The 22,179-nt window shown below is 39.9% G+C and overlaps 1 protein-coding gene across 3 annotated transcripts in view; it reads right to left on the minus strand.

The window, feature by feature from the left end:
* Positions 1-22,179, minus strand: part of LOC149191650 (transcription factor E2FA-like) — a 244,080-nt gene that overhangs the window by 60,520 nt on the left and 161,381 nt on the right. Inside the window, exon 12 of one of the 3 annotated variants that reach the window (XR_016254296.1) lies at positions 1,491-1,723. The exons of the other annotated variants lie outside the window; for them this stretch is intronic. The gene's annotated coding sequence lies outside the window, so the exon portion shown is untranslated. The remainder of the gene's footprint in view (positions 1-1,490; positions 1,724-22,179) is intronic. 3 annotated transcript variants of the gene reach the window in all.

The raw sequence follows: 22,179 nt of genomic DNA on the forward strand, positions 1-22,179 counted from the left end.
AGAAAGTCATGTCTAAATGATCAACAATAATCGCGACATATGGAATCCACTTTAAAATAAAATAGTAACTCCACACTTAAGAGAATGTAACTCTCCCTCACTAATTAAATGTATGGCAAAAGTGTAACTCCTCCTCATTAAATGCATTTGTAACTCCCTTATTCAATTTGATTTGAAACTCTCACCAAATATTCTCTCATGTCTAAGTGTAACTCCCTCTCTCTCCCTAATTCGAATTGTAACTCCTCAAGACAAGCGTACCTCTCTCTCCCTTTTTGATATGAGTTACACTTCTCCTCAAGTAACTTCTCCCGCTTGGAATTTGATTGTCCTATTATTGGCTTATAGAATGAATTCATTTTGTAACTCTTCTCCTTTCTCATCTAATTTAGCAAGAGCAAGTGAGAGTTGAGAGTAACATGTTCATTGTGAAGAAGGAGAGTTAGAGTTGAGTGTGTGCAAGAAAAGTGTAAGATCAAGTGAAGAGTAAGAGCAAAGGAAGAGTTAGAGCAAGTGTGAAGGACAAGATCTGATTAAAAGAAGGAAGAGGTTTTCAAGCAAAGAGCAAGAGCACTTCAACTACAAGTTGATCAGACATTGATGACTTTAATCATTCTCTTCTCTCTCTCCCTTTGTACTCAACTAAACAATTGAAGAAATCTAACAGAAAAAGAATCATTTGGGTTTCCCCCTAGTGGGTTTTTCCCTGGTCATTGGACCTAACTCTCAGTGTCTCATATTTGTGCTTGGTTGTCTTCATATGATCCTTAAGCCTATGTTCTATCTACAATGGTTGATCTGAAAAGTTGTGAAGAAGAAATTTACATTCTAAGTAATTGTAATAACATAGAACATTCAATTTTCTGCAAAGTACATTCAATTTTATGCAAACTACATTCAATTTTCTACAAAGTACATTCAACTTTTTGCAAAGCGCATTCAGTTTTCTGCAACGTCTACTCAGTTCCATTCAGTGTTCTGCAAAGTACATTCAATTTTCTGCAAGTACATTCAGTTTTCTACATAGAACATTCAGGTTTCTACAAAGAATTTTTAAATTTCTACATAGAACTTTCAAATTTAACATGGTATCAGAGCCTTGGTGAAGACAAGTTCAAAGAGACTATAGATCACCTGAAGAAGCCCCACTTGCTGCCAAAGTTTTCTTATTAAGATGACTTCATCCTACTTCGATATAGAGGAGAAGTTGAATGATGCGTCAAACTTTGCTCCATGGAAAGCAAGGCTAAATATCACTCTCGAAAAACACAAAGTTTTGGAGTATGTTGAAGACACAATTGTTGATCCACCATAGAATTAAAGTGTTGTCAAATCCAATCATAAAAATGTTGAAATCAAAGCTAGAAAAATTATCCTTGATCCCTTAGTGACCATCTCATTACTTATGTTTTTGGTTTGAATAAAGCTAAAAAAATGTATGACAAACTAATTGGCATGTTTGCAATTAGAAACTTGAACAAGATTATTACCTTGAAGAATCCGCTGAAGGACATCAAGATGAGCAAAGGAGAAACAGCTCAAGCATACTTCTTGAGAATGACCAAAATCAAAAATCAACTGTCAACAATTGGTGACGTTGTACCCAACAAATAAATGGTGTCGATTGCGCTTGGAGGCCCTTCTCTTGTTTAGGAGACTCTATCACCACCATCAGCAATATCAACACTATTCCCGCATTTGATGAGCTCGTGGGAAAGCGTATCTAAGAAGAGGTCAGAATGATCTCGAGAGTGAGAATTTCACATCATGAAGGAGAACCTACTGCATTTTCTACCTATGACAAAAGCAAGAAAGGTAATAAAAAGAAATTTGTTTTCAAATCAAATAAAGGGAATCTAGACATGTCAAAAGTTAGATGTTTTAATTGTCAAAAGCATGATCACTTTGCTCGTGACTGTAAAGAAAAAAGAAAAGCACTTAGATTCAAAATGAAATTTGATTATAGAAAAGACACTTCTGAAAATCAAAGAAAATGTCATCCTAACAAAACAAGAAATCCAAGCTATAGAAATAATGCAGCGAAAACTCAATCAAAATATTTTCTTGTTTCTTCTCTTTCTAGTTCTTCTTCTACAAATTCATTTGATAGTTGTTTTGTTGATAGTGGTGCTTCCAAACACTTTACTGGTTACGAAGAAGCACTCTCTAATCTAATTGAGAGGGAGACTAATTTAAATGTTATCCTTGGAGATAATTCTACTCACCAAGTTAAAGGTTATGGCTCAGTTTCATTTCAATTAGATGATGGCAAATCTATTTTTCTACAAGAAGTTTTGTATGTACCGAGTTTAAAAGGAATCTTGTATCCATATCTGCGCTAGAAGATAAAGGAATAAAAGTTGTTTTTATTAATGGAAAATCTCTAGCTTGGCCTTTGAACTCAAGTATGAGAGAAGCCTTCACTCCTGGATCAAGATGTGAAGGGCTTTACTGTTGGAAAATGTAACTAGGTCTGGTCTTCATAATTGTACTTGAAGTCAAATGTAATATATATGTCAAAGAAAAGCAAAAATAATTTTATTATTGACTTATTAAAGCATGTGTTTCATGCTTGGGTCATTTATATTAGGTCAAGCCTCCATTGAAGGCTTTAGGCTATTTGTCAATATCATTTATTATTTGACTCCTCCATAAAGTCATCCTCTTCAGCAAAGTAATCTATTTGGCCTCTTCAAAGTCTTCATCAAGACACCCTACTAGTCAGCCTAAAATAAAATGGAGATGCAACCTTTTATGAATACATGTCGTGATCCAGGTGGATATGGGTGGCCACCCACCTATCCCACGTGGACACCTACAACTATCTCTTTCAGTTTGTCAGTGTCCATAATTACAGCACAATTTACTATTTTTAGCCGTTTTTCAGGTCCTGAACTTCCGAAGCCGTTTTGAGGCCCTAAACGACGTTTTTTGGAAAATCTGGGAGCATCATGGGTCCATTGACTGATGTTGCTCTTCCCAAAGTTGTAGTGCTCAGATAGATTTTTCTAACGAGCTATTGTATGCGTCAAACGAAGATCGGGTGCCAAAGTTACGACCCTGGGAAGTTGATGTACCAACTTACCCAAAACGGGGCCCACAATTTGGTGTTTCATCTTCTAGGGTTAGGTTTTGGGATGTTAAGGGTTTTCCATTGTTTCTCAACAATAGATAGGCCTTCGAACCTCATTGTAACAGAATTCAGAAGCATGTAGCCGCCACATCTCTTCTCAAAGATAAGCTACTATAGCCCTAGCTGGTTTATTTACATTTCGTTTTGTAAACATATTTCAGTATTTTACAATTATGAAATGAAGTATTGTTTCCGCTGCATCTTTGTATTTATGGTTATCTCTGTAATTTGTTGTGTTCCTATTTAAATCCAGATCAGTGGTATCACAGTGGCCTGCTTTTTCTCTGTTTTTCTTTGCATGTCCCCAACGAGATCGGGATATAAGGAGTCAGGGCTTGAACTGGTCGAACCTTTACAATACTAGCCTTGAAAAACCTGACGGCCTCCCATGGCGGATGAAAAGAAAGACGAGGGGGCAAGAGATCCTATCAAAATCTTGCTCGATGAAGCCCTTGAGCGACAAAGGAACGCGATGATGGACAGCTTTGCCCAAATCCTTCCGCGGCTACCCAAAGGCAACACATCGATTTCCAACAGTTACTCTAAAAACGCCACACCCTTTAAGGTACAAGTTAATTTTGAAATCCCCATCTTCAAGGGTCAAGTAGACGGAGATGACGTAAATAAATGGTTAAATCCGCTAGAAGGGTATTTTTCTGTTCATGAATTTTCGAGTCGGGAAAAGATTGTTTTCGTTCTTCTCAAAGCAGCCCCCCACGTCAAGGACTAGTGGGAAACCTACTGCGAGCAGAAGGATGAAAGTACAAGCTCGCTATTTTCAGCGACACCCACTTGGAATTCATTCCGGGATGCCATCAAGGAGCAGTACTACCCTGTCAAAAGTTATGAGAACAAATACATAAAGTGGACCACGTTGCGGCAGGGAAGGGACCAAGATGTGCCGAAGTTCACAAACATTTTTCATGCCCTTTGCACACAGTTGGGTATCAAGGATTCTGAGCCGCATTTGGTACTCAAATACTGCAGTTGCCTACACAAGTACATCCAGGAAGAGATGGAGTTCCTGAACATCTCCTCGCTCGGCACAACGTACCGATACGCGGTCAAAATCGAGCAGAAGTTCAAACAGAAGAAGCGAGACTTTGGATCTACAAATCCGAAGACCAAAAGGATAAAGCCAAAGCAGGGTGAACCAAGACAACCCGTCGAAGCCGCAAGAAAAGAACAACACCAAGAAGTCGAAGAAGGGCACAAGAAAGTGGTGTGAGACCCATAAGAGCCCCACTCACAGCACAAGTGAGTGTCGGACCAAGCAGTCGTTGGTGGCCTAGTTGAAGGCTTTAGAATCAAATGCATGTTCTGACCCTGATTCAGAACCCGACAAGGGAAATGGCAAAGGGAAGCAGATCATTGATGCGGAGCCCAACGCCACTGTTGCCACCGCCAAGATCCAGAAGAATGAGCTAGAAGATCCAGAGGAGGGGGAGCGTCTTTTCCACTCACAGATGTGGGTGAAGGGTTCGCCGCTGCAATTCATTGTTAATAGTGGGAGCCAAAAGAACCTCATTTTAGCAAAGGACGTGAAGCAGTTGGGCCTACCGACTACACCACACCACAGCCGTACAGTATCGAGTGGCTTCACCAAGGACGAGATCTCTAAGTTTGCCAGCAGTGCTGCCTTCCTTACAGCATCAAACTCTTAACAGACGAGGTATTGTGTGATGTTTCACCTCTAGATGTTTGTGATGTACTATTAGGCTAGCCATACTTGTGGAGGCGACATGTTGTGTATGCGTCAAGGCATCGTGCTGTCATTATTTCTTTGTGTAATTCATTATACAGGATACTGGAGGTAGCCCCACCTACCGCCACCTCTTTGATCACTGCCAAGAAAGGCAGCAAGCTCATCTCCCAGACTAGGAAATTCATTTTATGTCTAGTTCGCTCCCAATGTAAGTGGAGGATCGTCACCACATCCATGACCCCCGCGAAGGGTTCCTCCACGCAGCAGCAGCAACAAACAGATACGGTCATGACAAAACAGAGGAACAACTTCTCCTCACCCACAGGGGTACGACACAAGCTTCAGGTAGGTAGCAAAGTTTGGTTGCATCTGCAGAAAGAATGCCTTACAAGAGCCTATCAAAAGCTCCGACCACGCCGACATGGTCCTTAGGCCATTACCAAGGCTGTGGGAAATAATGCTTTGGAACACAACATTCCTCCATTCCTTTGCCTACACCAAGTGTTCAATGTGTACCACCTTCAACCATGCTTCCCACCATTACTGGACACATCCGAGATTGTAGAACAGCTCACCAGGGACCAAGTTCAGCAAATGGAGGCACTCAACGCAATGGGGACCATTGCTTCCTAAGGGGGGAGGAATGATCCAGGTGGATGTTTGTGGCCACCCACCTATCCCACTTGGACACCCACAACTGTCTCTTTCAGTTTATCAGTTTCCGTAATTGTAGCGCAATTCATGATTTTTAGTAGTTTTTCGGGTCCTGATTCAGGACTCCTGAATTTCCAAAGCCATTTTGAGGCCCTAAACGACATTTTTTGGAAAATCTGGGAGCATCATGGGCCCATGGACTGATGTTGCTATTCCCAAAGTAGTAGTGCTCGGATAGATCTTTCTAACAAGCTATTGTACGCGTCAAACAAAGATCGGGTGCCAAAGTTACAACCCTGGGAAGTTGATGTACAAACTTACCCAAAACGAGGCCCACAATTTGGTGTTTCATCTCCTAGGGTTAGGTTTTGGGATGTTAAAGATTTTCCATTGTTTCTCAACAATAAATATGCCTTCGAGCCTCATTATAACAAAGTTCATATGCATGTAGCCGCCACATCTCTTCTCAGAGATAAGCTACCATCGCCCTAGCTGGTTTATTTCCATTTCTGTTTGTAAGCATATTTCTGTGTTTTACAATAATGAAATAGAGTATTATTTCTGTTGCATCTCTGTAATTATGGTTATCTCTGTACTTTGTTGCATTCTTGTTTAAATCCAGATCATGTCGGCGCATTTGTAATAGTCGAACCACTATATATACAAGCAAAGACATCGCATAAAAGACAGTCAAGGAAATTCGAATTTCTCTAAATTCAAGTACGCTAATCACAAAGATAACATTTCGGATAAGAGACAAGCTTTTTCAGTGTTAATACAAGAGCTCAAATAAGATATAGAGACTACAGTTCGGTGTTATGTCAACTTCGTTGCTCTCGTAATTTGGTGTTACCACAGTTAAGAACTATCACAGTAAGAAGGGTTTGAAGATCACATAATTTTGATGATATGTCATAGTGACTCGGTGCCAGAGTTTGGGTGCCATTTCAATTCGATAACAATACAATGATCTCAGTTCCAAGGTATCACAGTGACAAAAATTTGATGAACCTACAGTAAGAAGGTCTCAATGATATGATGATGTTTTTGGTGCTAACATAGTGAAAGAAGGATGACTTGATGGAGGTAGTCTCGAGTCTAAGGGTCTTGGTCGTCTCATCTTGAATCTATTGAAGAAAGAGTTTATGACTGGGTTTTCCCCTCGAGGGATGTTTTTCCCTGGCAACGTGCCTATATCTTGTGTTCTGTTCTATTTGTTGCTTGGCATTAATCTTAATGATAAGAAAAGATAATTAAGAAATCTAATACTAATAATAAAAATATCACAAATTAATGTCATTAATAAGGGAAATCGTTTAACTGCCAAACCTATGGATTTCGCAACATGGTATCAGAGCTATGGTCAAAGTCAAAGGAAGTTTAAAGAACACATTATCAGTTCTGTCAAGATCCCTCAATGTGACAACACAGTAATATTTCAATGCTACCTAGAGAGAAACTTTCAGTACTTCTATAGTGAGACAGTTCGGTCTTTTCAGAGAATAGGTTCTAATTATTTCAATGGCAACACAGTCTCTGCATTTTGTTGATGGCAAAGTCTCTACATCTCTGTAAAGGCATAGTTTGATATTTTGTGAAAAGATTGTATTAGTGTTTCGTGGAGGCACAGGATTGTCTAAATAGGCACAGTATTTCGATGATGGCACAAGGCACAGTCTCAGCACTTCTTGAAGACATTGACATTTTGCCAAAAACACAATAAAGATATAATTTCTCTATATATAACAGAGATGACTTCAATGCTATGTTAAGTGCTCCCATGTTTCTATGACACCACTATAACATAGTCTAGATGCAATCTCTGTTTCGGATCAACTTCAGTGATAAATTTGTGTAGCAAGTTCAATATGAAGTTTGGTATTAATCATAGTCATGTCATAAAAGAAAGTTCAGTGCTATGGTCATTGATATGTGCAAGGTCGAATCAAGTACATTCTTCCACTCGTTGAAGAAACAATGGACTGAGTTATTGTTGGAAATACTGAGAGGGGGGTGAATCAGTATTTTTTTTCAATTGTTATTTTTTCCAGCCAAAACATTTACATTCATAACACAAGATGAACAACAAGAATAAACGCTTTTATTAATATAATCTTTGCAATAATATATATATATATATATATATATATATATATGGTTCCAATCTAATGCCAAGCACCAACTTGGACTTTTATGAGGTTCCAACCTCCAGAGCACCAACTCCCAGGACACCAATCCTTCCAATTTTGAGGCACCAACCTCAAGGGCTCCGACCCAATCTTGTCAAGGCATGTTTGATAGTAGTGTTCTACTCCCAAAACTCTTCTTTACTGAATTATGTCTGTTTACAGCTTCATCGTAGTCTCCTTGCTACAGCATCAATGGCAACCAGTCTTCATATGAAGAAGTCTTTACAACTCTTCATATTGTCCACACAGAGTCTGCAAAAATTATCTCATGATGATATCAAACAGCCATCATGATCTCTGATAATGTCTCCACACAGCTTTAGTGAGTCTACTATTAGTTGCACTAAACTCTGCACAAGAACCAACTCTCTGTTTCAAGCCTCTATTCTCATTATCACGATGAGTGTTTCTAGTGTGACTACTGCGCACTATTCTTGCTATTGCAATCTCTTACTTCCCATAAATACATTCACATATGCTTTAATACTGGTGCTGGCTATTGTTCCCTTCAAGCGATATCAAATGAAACTTAATTTATTTTTTCACAAAATTGTTCTTCAGGTCGTGTTATGTACCTGATTCATTCATTGCTAGTTTGAGCCTTTCGCAGGTTAGCTCGATCAACAAAGTTGCTCGTCCATCGGCTTCCTCCTGTCCTACTGGACCTTCGGCTTCTTCCTATCCTGTTGGACCTATGGCTTGCTCCTTTCTTCCAGTTCACCGACAACAACTACATACAGACAATTCTTTGTTTTCTTATCTTGATACGCTTGACCTTTGGCTTCCCTTTCGCTCGCTTGAGCTTCGGCTTCCTCAACGCTTGCTCAACCTTCTGGCTTCCCTCCTCCAGTCGCTTTAGCTTCCTCTGCGCTCGCTCAACCCTCTATGCTCACTTGAAACTTCGACTTCCCGATCCATGGCTTCCTCTGTCTATTCAAGTGTTCCAATACTCACAAGACACATTCAGGAGGAAGAGAGGCCAAAACACAAATAAATGTTGCTTATTAAAAATTATCAGAGAGGTCCTTTTTCTTTTAATAATATTCATGCATTAGACTTCATTATTTATGGAGGATTTCAACTGTACCAACAGGGAGGTCCCACATGCCACATCACAATCGCAATCGCAATCAGCGGTTTGACATCCCTTAGACACTAGCGATACAGCGGATGCGATATTACATTTAGTCATGTTTTTTTGTGCATTCGGGTCTATAATATATAACGCAATCGGCAGTTCGGCAGTGTCAATTCTTTTGAACATTGGGATTCAACGGATGCGATATTTCAATAGGTCGTATTATAATGTTGTAGTGGGTCCGCATACATATCGCAATCGGTGGAGAATGGCTATAGTAGGCGCCTAGGTCAGAAGGTTTTCCTTGAAGCCTCTAAAAATTCGGTAATTAAAAAAGAACCTAAAGAACGCTTGCTAGGTGTCCATCTTCCCTATGTCCAGGGAACCACAGACAAGATTGCTCGGATCCTTAAGAAGTATAATATTCCCTCAACCTTTAGGCCCCTCAACACCATTCGTAAATCCCTCCGATAGGTGAAAGATCCCATTGACCCTAAGGACATGAAGGGTGTCTACTTGATCCCTTGTTCTTGTGGGACCCCCTATATTGGGGAGACAAGGCGCTCCATCCATCAAAGGATTAACGAACATGCAGCCGACCTAAGACATGGGAGAACCAAGTCTTCAGCGTTAGCAGAGCATGCGGAAAAGACCAAGCATCATGTTTGTATTGAGGAGGCCAAGGTTGCGCAGTTCCATCACCGTAAATTCAGGGAAGCTATTGAAATTGAAAGAAGGCCTAACAATCTCAATAGAGATGACAGCTGGAAGATCAGTAGTTGCTGGATCCCTGCCCTTTCTTCTTAGTCTGGCCTTCCTTCCCCCCCTCCCCCCTTCCTTTAACCTTTTCTAGCTTTCGAGGTTTCCCCATAATTTCCCAGATCCTTCTCCTTTGAGCCGTAGGGTTTCTCCTTTGGCTAAGTTTTTTACTAATTGTCCTGTTCTTAACCTTCTTGTATTTAAAATTTGTCGCTTGTTCTAATTTTTATTCTATTTCCTTATCAATATATTATTAATCCTGGCTTGTACTATTAGTTGGCTTTACTTGTATATTTGTTATTAAGCTTTTACCTTTACCATAAAAAAAAATAAAAATAAAAATAAAAAATTTAACCAATATTCAATAATAGTTTATTAATTCCATTAAATCATTATTATTAGTAAACCCCCTTTACTTATCCCTAGTGATTTAAATGATTAAATAAATTAAAAAGGAATTAAATTAATTAATTTAATAACCAAAGAAAAATATACAAATAAAATAAAATAGAAGAACATTCTAATATATAAAACCCCCCTTTACTTATCCCTAGTGATTTAAATGATTAAATAAATTAAAAAGGAATTAAATAAAGTAATTTAATAACCAAGGGAAAATATATAAATAAAATAAAATAGAATAACATTCTAAAAACCCCCCTTTTCTTATCCCTAGTGATTTAAATGATTAAATAAATCAAAAAGGAATTAAATAAATTAATTTATTAACCAAAGAAAAATATATTAATAAAATAAAATAGAATAACATTCCAATATATAATATATTATAATATATAAAATTATTTATTAAGAAGAAAATTATTTACTATTATTATAATATTATTTTATCACTATAATTTATTACCTTTGACTTGTTAACATTTTAATATTATTATATAATCTAGCTATTTTTTATATAGTCGTTGATGGTCAACCTATCAACTTAGCCGTTTGGAAGATCTGTTATCCCTATTTAATATGCAACCATGATCTGACTCCTCAACTTGTCCTGACAATGAACCACACTAGTTGGTTTGAAACGCGTCGACAAAGGTTTTCTACATGTGATTTACACCGAAACTCTTCTTATAAATGTTATGGATCACAGAAGCCTCAATTCAACAATTTTGAATTTCCCTGACATATGATGTGCTTATGATATGTTGATGAATTCTTAGATATATGTGTTAGATCTAAGTATTAATGGTCATGAGTCCTAGGGTTTAAAAACAAGCCCTATTCAGAGTTTGATGGTCTAAGATGATGTTTTGAAAATCTAGGGTTTAACTACTAAACCCTAGTAATAGTTAAATTTTCTAGTATGTTTAACATTCTAGAATTTATGAATCTATATAGTGATTGTTGAGAATTTGATGGAAATGTAGGGTTTAGATCAAACCCTAGTAGATGCTAAGTCGTGATGTTGATTAAGTTGTGATCGGTTTTGATTGTTGAAGCTCATGTATGAAATTCTATGAGGAATATAACATATGAATTCCGAAAGTTGTTAGAGTCATTGATTTAATTTGCATCTAAGGTTTGCTATGTGAATGAACTTGTCGTGAAAGAATATTGAAACCCTAGATATAATGAGCTTGATATCTTGATGAGTTGTGGATGTGATTTAGGGTTTGTAACAAAACCTAAGCAAGAAGTTGAAATATTGAAGTATAGTCTCTTACTGATTATGTTTGTAAAGTCTAAATGCTTTTGTTGTTATAAGATTTTGATATGGCTAACTTCATGCTTCTATAATTTTGGTAGTACTTGCTATCTAAGTTGTGCAGGTACATGATCTTCGAGATGGTGAAGATGATCGTAAGTAAAGTTGATGTGATAAGCATGATATATGAATGACTATGATAAGAAGGATGGAAGCCATCAAAGTTTCTCCGATGTTGTAAAGAAGTAGAGCTCCCTAAGTTAAGAGGGAGCCTAGATGAAATCTCCCTAGGATAAGAGGACGGTTGAAATCATTCTTTGTACAAGAATGATTAGATCCTCTCTGACTAAGAGGGGCTGATAGATATGGTTCTCTACTTCATGTGTCATGCACTAGACCATGACTAACAGTGGTAAGTCATAGTGAAGGCCATGAGTACGAGAAGGAAATTGGATAATGCATTTTGAGGTGTTGTTGAAAGAAGGAAAGCAAGATCCGATTGAAAAATATGTTGTTGCATATGAAGTAGGAAAGAAAAATCTATGATTGAGGAATCTTCTATCAAAGATTCGATTAATAATCCTACTATGGAAAGTTGAGAAGCAACATAAAGTTGTTTGGAAGACCCCGAAGGTTTGTATTTGATTATGTACATGTGAAAGTATATTATTCATTGGGGTTGTGTTTGTATAGGTGAAACTCTCAAAGGTGTTGATTCCATGTTGGTTACAAATCAATTTCATTGGGAGAGATTGGTTAACCTTGATCTGCTGGATCAAGGAGTGTTGAGGCTTTGTGAGTGAATGTTAATTTTTGGTATGTTCTATGCTAGAGCAATTTATTTTAATTTTCACAGTTAGCAATCACATCAGCATTATGTTAAACTGCAGATAGAACATAAATATAAAACGCAGAAGACAAGCCAAGGCAAGAGGACACAAGATATGGCGCGAGCCAGGGACAAACCCCACAATGTGTGGGGAAACCCTTTGATCAAATCTTCTTTTATGTTCTTCAATAGATCAGCAGAGAGAGAGAGATAGAGTACAATGATTTTAAGTCAATACTTGACTTGCCAAATAGGAGATCAGACATCAGAGATCTTCACCGTGAAGATGACACAATGAGGTTGCAGATCTGATACCAAGGACTGAAGATATGCAGCAGATGAACAGCTCTGTCAATTATCCAGATTACTGAAGCTTTCCTTCCATGAGACTCTCCTTCCTTTGCTGCTTTACTGATCATGTCAAGGCTGCTAATCTGGTACCTTTCATATGCAACAAGGACTGGTGCATTTCATGGCAGACCTGGACATTGGTTAAGGCACAAACTCTAAGAGCCACAACACCTTAAACATACTCCACAGTTCACCTGTTTACTGCGGCTAGGCTTCATACAATCCTCCAATGATTTGCTGCATTATAGGACTGCTTACCTTATGAACACAGCTCCTAAAAAGGTCTCCAACTGCTGGCTATGGCCTGCGGCCTAGCCCAGCAGTGGACAGTTGGACTGCAACTACGTTCCTTCAAAACATCATCAATCAAATGCTTAAAGCATCTCTTAAAAGTGCTGTAGACTTCTTGTTGCACTGCTGCAATTCTGGGACTGGTTAGGGCACCAATCACAGTCCCTAACAGCTCATCAAACTGGCCCAGAATTGCTTTCCCTTGCTGCGGTTGTCCTCCAATAAGATGCTGCCCTACATGCTGCTCCTTTAGAGTAGATTCAAGCCCAACGTAAGGACTGTCCACGCTACGGCAAGTCCTCCTAACCTTGGCCTCCAAGATCAGGGCCTCGGCCTTACAATCAGCAACTCGGACCCTTGAAACAGTCCTCAAATGACCTTGCTGATTAGGCCTCTCCTTGCTGCAGCAACAACTTCCTCTTGCTGTAGCTAACCCTTCATTTTACTGCGGTTTCAGGTCTCTATATCACTGCAGATTTAGGTTGTCTTAACAGTGAATATATATTGCATTTCCTGAGTGTGAAAGCTGTTCGTTGATGACTAAATATATATACATACGCAATTGCCTACGTGACTGTATCATTGCATATACAAATGTTGTTGCGTTGTATTGTCTGCCCTGCGTATATATATCCTTATGACTGCGGCTCTTCCACAATGGCAATGTGAATAGAACGTTTCCTTTGGCTGCATATGTGACCTCTTTTATAGCGGCCAGATTTCTGCGGCTAGGGTTTACTGCGGCCAGATCTCTGCGGCTAGGGTTTACTGCGGCCAGATCTCTGCGGCTAGGGCAATGTACAGCAGCTAGGGCATTTCTTGAAGACCAACGTATCACACATGGTGTCTCTCTCCTTCACCAAAAACCCAGACGTGGAGAGGAGGAGACTACACATGAAGAGGTGTCTAAAATGACATAAAATCCTCATCTATTTATACCAAAACGAAGATGACGAATAGACACGTCGGTTGGGCTTCTAGAGCCTACATAAGAGCTGGTCGGCTTGACTATAATTACATAAACAAAATAAATTCATATCTCCATAAATACTTATCGGAATCGGATGATCTTTGGATCAATCCTACACCTCTCGACGAGAGGGATCCAATAAAAATATCAGCTGTCATAAATAAGCTGACCCACATGGAGTTTGGCCCTAGTTGCCAATTTAACACTCCCTCTCAACTAGGGAGAACTCCATCCATTGATCCATAAGTCCGACTGTACTATCTCTGCCATCAGTGCCCTGCACTGCTCTGCCCATCTTTGCTCAGCTCTGCTGGCTCTGCTTTGCTCTGCTCTGCTCAGCTCTGCTCTGCTGGCTCTGCTAGCTCTGCTGGCTCTGCTAGCTCTGCTCTGCTGGCTCTGCTGGCTCTGCTAGCTCTGCTCTGCTCAGCTCTGCTCTGCTTTGCTGGCTCTGCTAGCTTTGCTCTGCTGGCTCTGCTCAACTCTGCTCATCTCCGCTGAACTATGAAGAAGAAGAATTGATCGAGAATGTCTCATACCATTCTCCACTGACCCGAAGTCAGACTCAGAGTGTGTACCACTAGTCCCAGACCAGTCTCAACTGACCCGAAGTCAGCTTCATAGTAAGTACCACTCCTACCACTGGTCCCAGACCAGTATCGCAGTCTCAGAGAGTGTACCACTGGTCCCAGACCAGTCTCAACCGACCCGAAGTCAGTGTCATAGTATGTACCACTCTCACTGGTCCCAGACCAGTACTGCACTGACACGAAGTCAGTCTCGAAGTATGTACCACTGGTCCCAGACCAGTCTCAGCCGACCCGAAGTCAGCGTCATAGCATGTACAACTCCTACTACTGGTCCCAGACCAGTATCATTGATCCCAGATCAATGGAGGACATCCTAGCATAGGGAGTACGGTAGATACAACGATGCGTCCATCGGTACTACTATGGTCCCTAACTTCATTTCCCTGCTCATTGATCAGATGAGAGGTACTTCCCATGAGTCCCAGACTGCATGGGTAGGAAGCCTCGACAGGAGAACTTAATCAATCCTGTCCTCACAGGAGAACACATCAATCCTGTTACAATCGCCATGGAGAACACATCAATCCAGGCTGCCATGGAGAACACATCAATCCAGGCCTCACAGGAGAACACATCAATCCTGCTACAATCGCCATGGAGAACACATCAATCCAGGCCTCACAGGAGAACTAATCATCCTGCTACACAAGAGAGCGAATCATCTTGTCCCACAAGAGAGCGAATCATCTTGTTTCAGTGCGCACCACCAGGGGAGGGTGAGTCACCCTGTGGTCGTATGTTGCTCCAATAGAACTGCAAGCCCCCCAAAGCTCCTAGAGCTCAATGTATGCAGCATGCAGGACCCTTTTACAAAGGTCTCTCGACGACTCCAAGTCATTCGGGAAAATGACAAATTTGATCTTTCCTCAGGGCTCTGTCATGTACATCATCTCAGTGTGATGGATCCTCCTTGATCATCGACTTACCATATCCCAGATAAGGCAGTAATTGATGTCTATCTGCTGGAGCAACTGTCAAATACAGGATTCCTCAATAATCGAATCCCATCTCTGGTTGTCACAGAGAATCACAGTGGTATTCATCATGTGTACAAACAGCTCATTGAAGAGCTTCAGCAACCAGACTGCCTCACAGAAGGCCATACTATCAGCAATGTATTCTGCCTTGGTGGTGCTCAGAGTCACCGACTTCTGCTTCCTGCTCATCCAGGATATCAAGGCAGATTCCAAGCAGCACTGAGAAGTGCTCTAGTGATCCTCCATACTTCCTGCCCACTCATCATTCGAATAATCATGTGGTTTCATATTTCCGGCAGTGTATCTCAATTCATGAGAGATTGTGCCCTGAAGATATCTTAGAAGATTCTTGGCACCAATCAAGTGAGGCTCAACCAAATATGAGCTCACCATGCTAACTGCAACACAGATGTCCGGATGGAGGTTCTCCAAGAACATCAACGCGAATGAGTTTATGAAACTCAGAGGCATTTCCCAAATCTGGTCCGACATCATTACCATATAACCTCTGAAAGTTAAGATCCTCGAGGCAGTCACAAACTTGCATCTTATCTTCCCACATTCAGAATCCAACTCCCTCTGTCTCCTATAAATGAGAGGGTCTGCACCTGTTAGACATAGGTGCCGGTACGAGAGGTTTATCATCCACAACCTTCGAGTAATGGTTTGGATCGGTTTCACTCCTAGTGAATCTCAGCTGCATTGGACAACTATCAATCCTCTCATATTATGCCTGAGGTGTTTTTCTTCAAGCCATAGAGGGCTTTCTTCCACCTATATACAAGAGATTCCTTGATCATGATTCTCAAACTCCTCGGGTTGTTCCAAACCTGTGAACTTGCTGCATGAGGGGAATGGTCCCCTTTTAATATTTTCCTTCGGTACATTTCAGACATGTACCTTCATGCTTCTTTTTGAATTCAGGCATCCTAGTCACCATCTGACTCACAGACCTCCGGTGTTGAGTCAATGGACATGGTCCCTAGTGGACTTCCTGCAACTTGATACAACCCTGAACTCAAAAACATATTTAAAAGATCTATTTTCAAACACGTACCTTTTCATCGATAAGTGCCACCGTGTAACCTTTGACTTCCATTTCCGAGATGGACATCAGGTTCGATCAGGTACATAAAAGAGATTCAGAGGTTCCTTGCTTTCGTCGAAGAATCGACCATTGTCTTTGATGACCCGCATCTCTGTCATACGGGCACTCCTTCGCATAAGGGCCGAACTCATAATCAAGACATCTACCTTTCCTTCCTACCCTTAGATCTGAACTTCCCAATGAAGTGATGCCATCAGAAGTTTTGCTGCGCCATTCTAATAACATTTTCTGCTTCAACTTCACCCTAGGTGAATTATGAGGAACCCATTGATCCTTCTGTCTTGTCCCAACTGTCTTTGGTGATTGCTATTTCACTCTTGCTTGGGCATTGTCTTCACCTCAGCTCTGATACCATGTTAATTTTTGGTATGTTCTATGCTAGAGCAATTTATTTTAATTTTCACAGTTAGCAATCACATCAGCATTATGTTAAACTGCAGATAGAACATAAATATAAAACGCAGAAGACAAGCCAAGGCAAGAGGACACAAGATATGGCGCGAGCCAGGGACAAACCCCACAATGTGTGGGGAAACCCTTTGATCAAATCTTCTTTTATGTTCTTCAATAGATCAGCAAAGAGAGAGAGATAGAGTACAATGATTTTAAGTCAATACTTGACTTGCCAAATAGGAGATCAGACATCAGAGATCTTCACCGTGAAGATGACACAATGAGGTTGCAGATCTGATACCAAGGACTGAAGATATGCAGCAGATGAACAGCTCTGTCAATTATCCAGATTACTGAAGCTTTCCTTCCATGAGACTCTCCTTCCTTTGCTGCTTCACTGATCATGTCAAGGCTGCTAATCTGGTACCTTTCATATGCAACAAGGACTGGTGCATTTCATGGCAGACCTGGACATTGGTTAGGGCACAAACTCTGAGAGCCACAACACCTTAAACATACTCCACAGTTCACCTGTTTACTGCGGCTAGGCTTCATACAATCGTCCAATGATTTGCTGCATTATAGGACTGCTTACCTTATGAACACAGCTCCTAAAAAGGTCTCCAACTGCTGGCTATGGCCTGCGGCCTAGCCCAGCAGTGGACAGTTGGACTGCAACTACGTTCCTTCAAAACATCATCAATCAAATGCTTAAAGCATCTCTTAAAAGTGCTGTAGACTTCTTGTTGCACTGCTGCAATTCTGGGACTGGTTAGGGCACCAATCACAGTCCCTAACAGCTCATCAAACTGGCCCAGAATTGCTTTCCCTTGCTGCGGCTGCCCTCCAATAAGATGCTGCCCTACATGCTGCTCCTTTAGAGCAGATTCAAGCCCAACGTAAGGACTGTCCACGCTACAGCAAGTCCTCCTAACCTTGGCCTCCAAGATCAGGGCCTCGGCCTTACAATCAGCAACTCGGACCCTTGAAACAGTCCTCAAATGACCTTGCTGATTAGGCCTCTCCTTGCTGCAGCAACAGCTTCCTCTTGCTGTAGCTAACCCTTCATTTTACTGCGGTTTCAGGTCTCTATATCACTGCAGATTTAGGTTGTCTTAACAGTGAATATATATTGCATTTCCTGAGTGTGAAAGCTGTTCGTTGATGACTAAATATATATACATACGCAATTGCCTACGTGACTGTATCATTGCATATACAAATGTTGATGCGTTGTATTGTCTGCCCTGCGTATATATATCCTTATGACTGCGGCTCTTCCACAATGGCAATGTGAATAGAACGTTTCCTTTGGCTGCATATGTGACCTCTTTTATAGCGGCCAGATTTCTGCGGCTAGGGTTTACTGCGGCCAGATCTCTGCGGCTAGGGTTTACTGCGGCCAGATCTCTGCGGCTAGGGCAATGTACAGCAGCGAGGGCATTTCTTGAAGACCAACGTATCACACATGGTGTCTCTCTCCTTCACCAAAAACCCAGACGTGGAGAGGAGGAGACTACACATGAAGAGGTGTCTAAAATGACATAAAATCCTCATCTATTTATACCAAAACGAAGATGACGAATAGACACGTCGATTGGGCTTCTAGAGCCTACATAAGAGCTGGTCGGCTTGACTATAATTACATAAACAAAATAAATTCATATCTCCATAAATACTTATCGGAATCGAATGATCTTTGGATCAATCCTACACCTCTCGACGAGAGGGATCCAATAAAAATATCAGCTGTCATAAATAAGCTGACCCACATGGAGTTTGGCCCTAGTTGCCTATTTAACAGTGAAGCATTGCTTGGGAGGACATCTGGTCGGCACTTTGTGTATCACTATGTCCCAAAATAGGGAAGGTGGCGTGGGTCATAGAGCTCTAACCATAGATACACACCTAGGTCCCTGGGTTGATGGTTAGCTAGTAAGCCTGGTGGTACCTAGAGAAACTGAAAGCTTGAGTCCATCTTAGTCCCACCCAAATAGATTTCCCTGGTCAAGAATCTAGTCCATGGCATTGCGGTGCCTAAACTTCTTCGTAGATGATGTGATTTGAGATCTTCCATGTACCTCCTTGGTTATATGAAAATATGAATACCTCCCTAGTTAAGAGGGAGTTTTGGAAAATGTAACTAGGTTCGGTCAAATGTAATATAGACGTCAAAAGAGAAGCAAAAAGAATTTTATTATTTACTTATTAAAGCATGGGTTTCATGCTTGGGTCATTTATATTATGTCAAGCCTCCATTGAAGGCATTAGGTTATTTGTCAAAGTCATTTATTGTTGGACTCCTCCATCAAGTCATCCTCTTCAACAAAGCAATCTATTCGTCCTCTTCAAAGCTTTCAAGAAAGTCTTCATCAAGACAACCTACTAGTCGGCCTACATGTTGGCCTAAAATAAAATGGAGACGCAACCTTTCATGAATACATGTCGGCTCATTTGTAATAGTCAAACCACTATATATACAAGCAAGGACTTCGCATAAAAGGCAGTTAAGGACATTCAGATCTCTCTGAATTCAAGTTTGGTAATCACAAAGATAACGGTTCAAATAAGAGACAAGTTTTTTCATTTTTAATGCAGGAGCTCGAATAAGATATAGAGACTACAATTCGGTGCCGTGTCAACTACAGGATGGTGTTATTTCGCTACTCTCATAATTCAATGTTACCACAGTTCAGAGCTATCACAATAAGAAGGGTTTGAACTTTGAAGGTCAGACAATTTCGATGATATGTCACAGTGACTCGATGTTATAGTTTGGGTGACATTTCAATTGATAACAATACAATGATTTCAGTTCAGAGGTATCACAGTGACAAAAGTTTGGTGAACCTATCGTAAGAAGGTCTTGGTGATATGATGATGTTTTTGATGCTAACACGGTGAAAGAAGGATGACTTGATGGAGGTAGTCTCGAGTCTAAGGGTCTTGGTCGTCTCATCTTGAATCTATTGAAGAAAGAATCTATGACTGGGCCTTCCCCTCGAGGGGGGTTTTGCCCTTGCAACATGCCATATCTTGTGTTCTCTTATATTTGTTGCTTGGCATTAATTTTGATGATAAGAAAAGATAATTAAGAAATCTAATACTAATAACGAAAATATCAAAAGTTAATGTCACTAATAAGGGAAATCGTTTAACTCCCAAGCCTATGGATTTACCAACATTTACAAAGTCAATGGTAAATCCACTCATGCACTAGTCCATGATCAAACTTTAGTGTGAGCTATGGCACAGAAGATTCGCTCACCTACACTAAAAAGCTTTACCTTTGGTAATCACAAAGATAACGGTTCAAATAAGAGACAAGTTTTTTCAGTTTTAATGCAGGTGCTCGAATAAGATATAGAGACTACAATTCGGCGTCGTGTCAACTACAGGATGGTGTTATTTCGCTACTCTCATAATTCGATGTTACCACAGTTCAGAGCTATCACAATCAGAAGGGTTTGAACTTTGAAGGTCAGACAATTTCGATGATATGTCACAGTGACTCAATGCTATAGTTTGGGTGACATTTCAATTGATAACAATACAATGATTTCAGTTCAAAGGTATCACAGTGACAAAAGTTTGGTGAACCTATCGTAAGAATGTCTTGGTGATATGATGATGTTTTTGATGCTAACACGGTGAAAGAAGGATGACTTGATGGAGGTAGTCTCGAGTCTAAGGGTCTTGGTCGTCTCATCTTGAATCTATTGAAGAAAGAATCTATGACTGGGCCTTCCCCTCGAGGGGGGTTTTGCCCTTGCAACATGCCATATCTTGTGTTCTCTTATATTTTTTGCTTGGCATTAATTTTGATGATAAGAAAAGATAATTAAGAAATCTAATACTAATAACGAAAATATCAAAAGTTAATGTCACTAATAAGGGAAATCGTTTAACTCCCAACCCTATGGATTTACCAACATTTACAAAGTCAATGGTAAATCCACTCATGCACTAGTCCATGATCAAACTTTAGTGTGAGCTATGGCACAGAAGATTCGCTCACCTACACTAAAAAGCTTTACCTCATGTAAGCAAGATGGTTTCCGGAATGCTTGAGATTATAATGGATCATGAAGGAGTATGCCCAGGATGTGCAAGTGGAAGGCATATAGGGACCATTCCCTTCAAGCAGAACAAAAACTAGTCAAGTACTTTAGCTCATACATTCTGATTTATGTGGACTTACGTTTGTTACTGTTGAAATTTGATGACTAAAAAAAAGTTTCCAACAATCCCAACCCGATTTTAATTTCACCTTATCACTCCCATTCGATTAAATGCCCTTTCCCATAAACATACATTCAACATACAGAATTATGGAAATGAAATTTTCAGGTTGAAACACATGGGACTATCAACACATGCTGAAAATAAATATGGACATAACCAGAGCAGCGACACACATAAAAATACACACAGATTTTTGGTCAACTTAGACCCAAGCAAAACCCCTTCAATCTTCTCTAGGGAAAACCTATTAGAGAGCTCTTCAAATCTATTTATCTTTCAAGTTTAGGAAATATACATTTGTAGACAAAACAAAATACAACTTATCTCTTCAACCTAAAACTCCTTGAAAACCATGCCCACTTTGCCTTGATTTCCACGCCCAATTGAAGCTGAAAATATGTATTGTACAAATACGACTGTACAAACTGTACAGATTTTTGTACCACTACACGAACTATACAGATTTTTTCTTCAAAAAAAAATCTCTCGAACGGCATGCAGCTCACAACATTCAATGTTGTTCGTATTATACCTTCTGATGTCTTCTAAACCTTGATTTCCATGCCCAACTTTGCCCAAAAATCACTCCTTCAGCTTGTTGCAACAAATCTCTCCTTCAGAACTTTTCTCCAACTCTCAAACTCCTTTCTCCAATCTACTCATGAAGAATGAATGCAAACTTTTTTTTCTTTTCCCCCTTTTGTTTCCCTAAATGGCTTTTGGGCAACCCCAAGATCTAAAGGCTTAGATTCATTTAAATCAAGGGATGAGAATAATTGTGCAATTTAATTCTCATTTTCTATTTTTTAATTCACCCATTAAATAAAATACCCACATTGTACTTTATGTCTAAAGTCACTTTTTACTTTATAATTTAACATTGACTTTACCATTTATAAAGTCACTTTCACTTTATAAAGTCACACTTAGGAAAAGAATTATTTTGGACACTTTTCCCTAGGTAGAGACTAACCCATGGGAAACCACTTGTCCAAGGTACATTAAAAATCAATGCTCCCTCTTATAGAGGAAAGTTTTTCTCACCACACCCATTTTGTCCCTGAAATGGACATGCTTGCCTCTTTGCAAAGACTTCGTGAGAACATCAGCCACCTGCTCATATGTTGATATATACTCCCCTTCTGAACATAGTCCCTGATGAAATGATATCTGATGTCAATGTGTTTTGACCTGTCATGAAACACTAGATTCTCCATGAGTTTAACGCAACTATGATTATCACAGTG

The sequence above is a fragment of the Pinus tabuliformis genome, chromosome 2_2 (genome assembly GCF_031772625.1).
Source record: "Pinus tabuliformis cultivar Carrire ecotype Pingquan chromosome 2_2, CPIR1, whole genome shotgun sequence".
NCBI lineage: Eukaryota > Viridiplantae > Streptophyta > Pinopsida > Pinales > Pinaceae > Pinus > Pinus tabuliformis.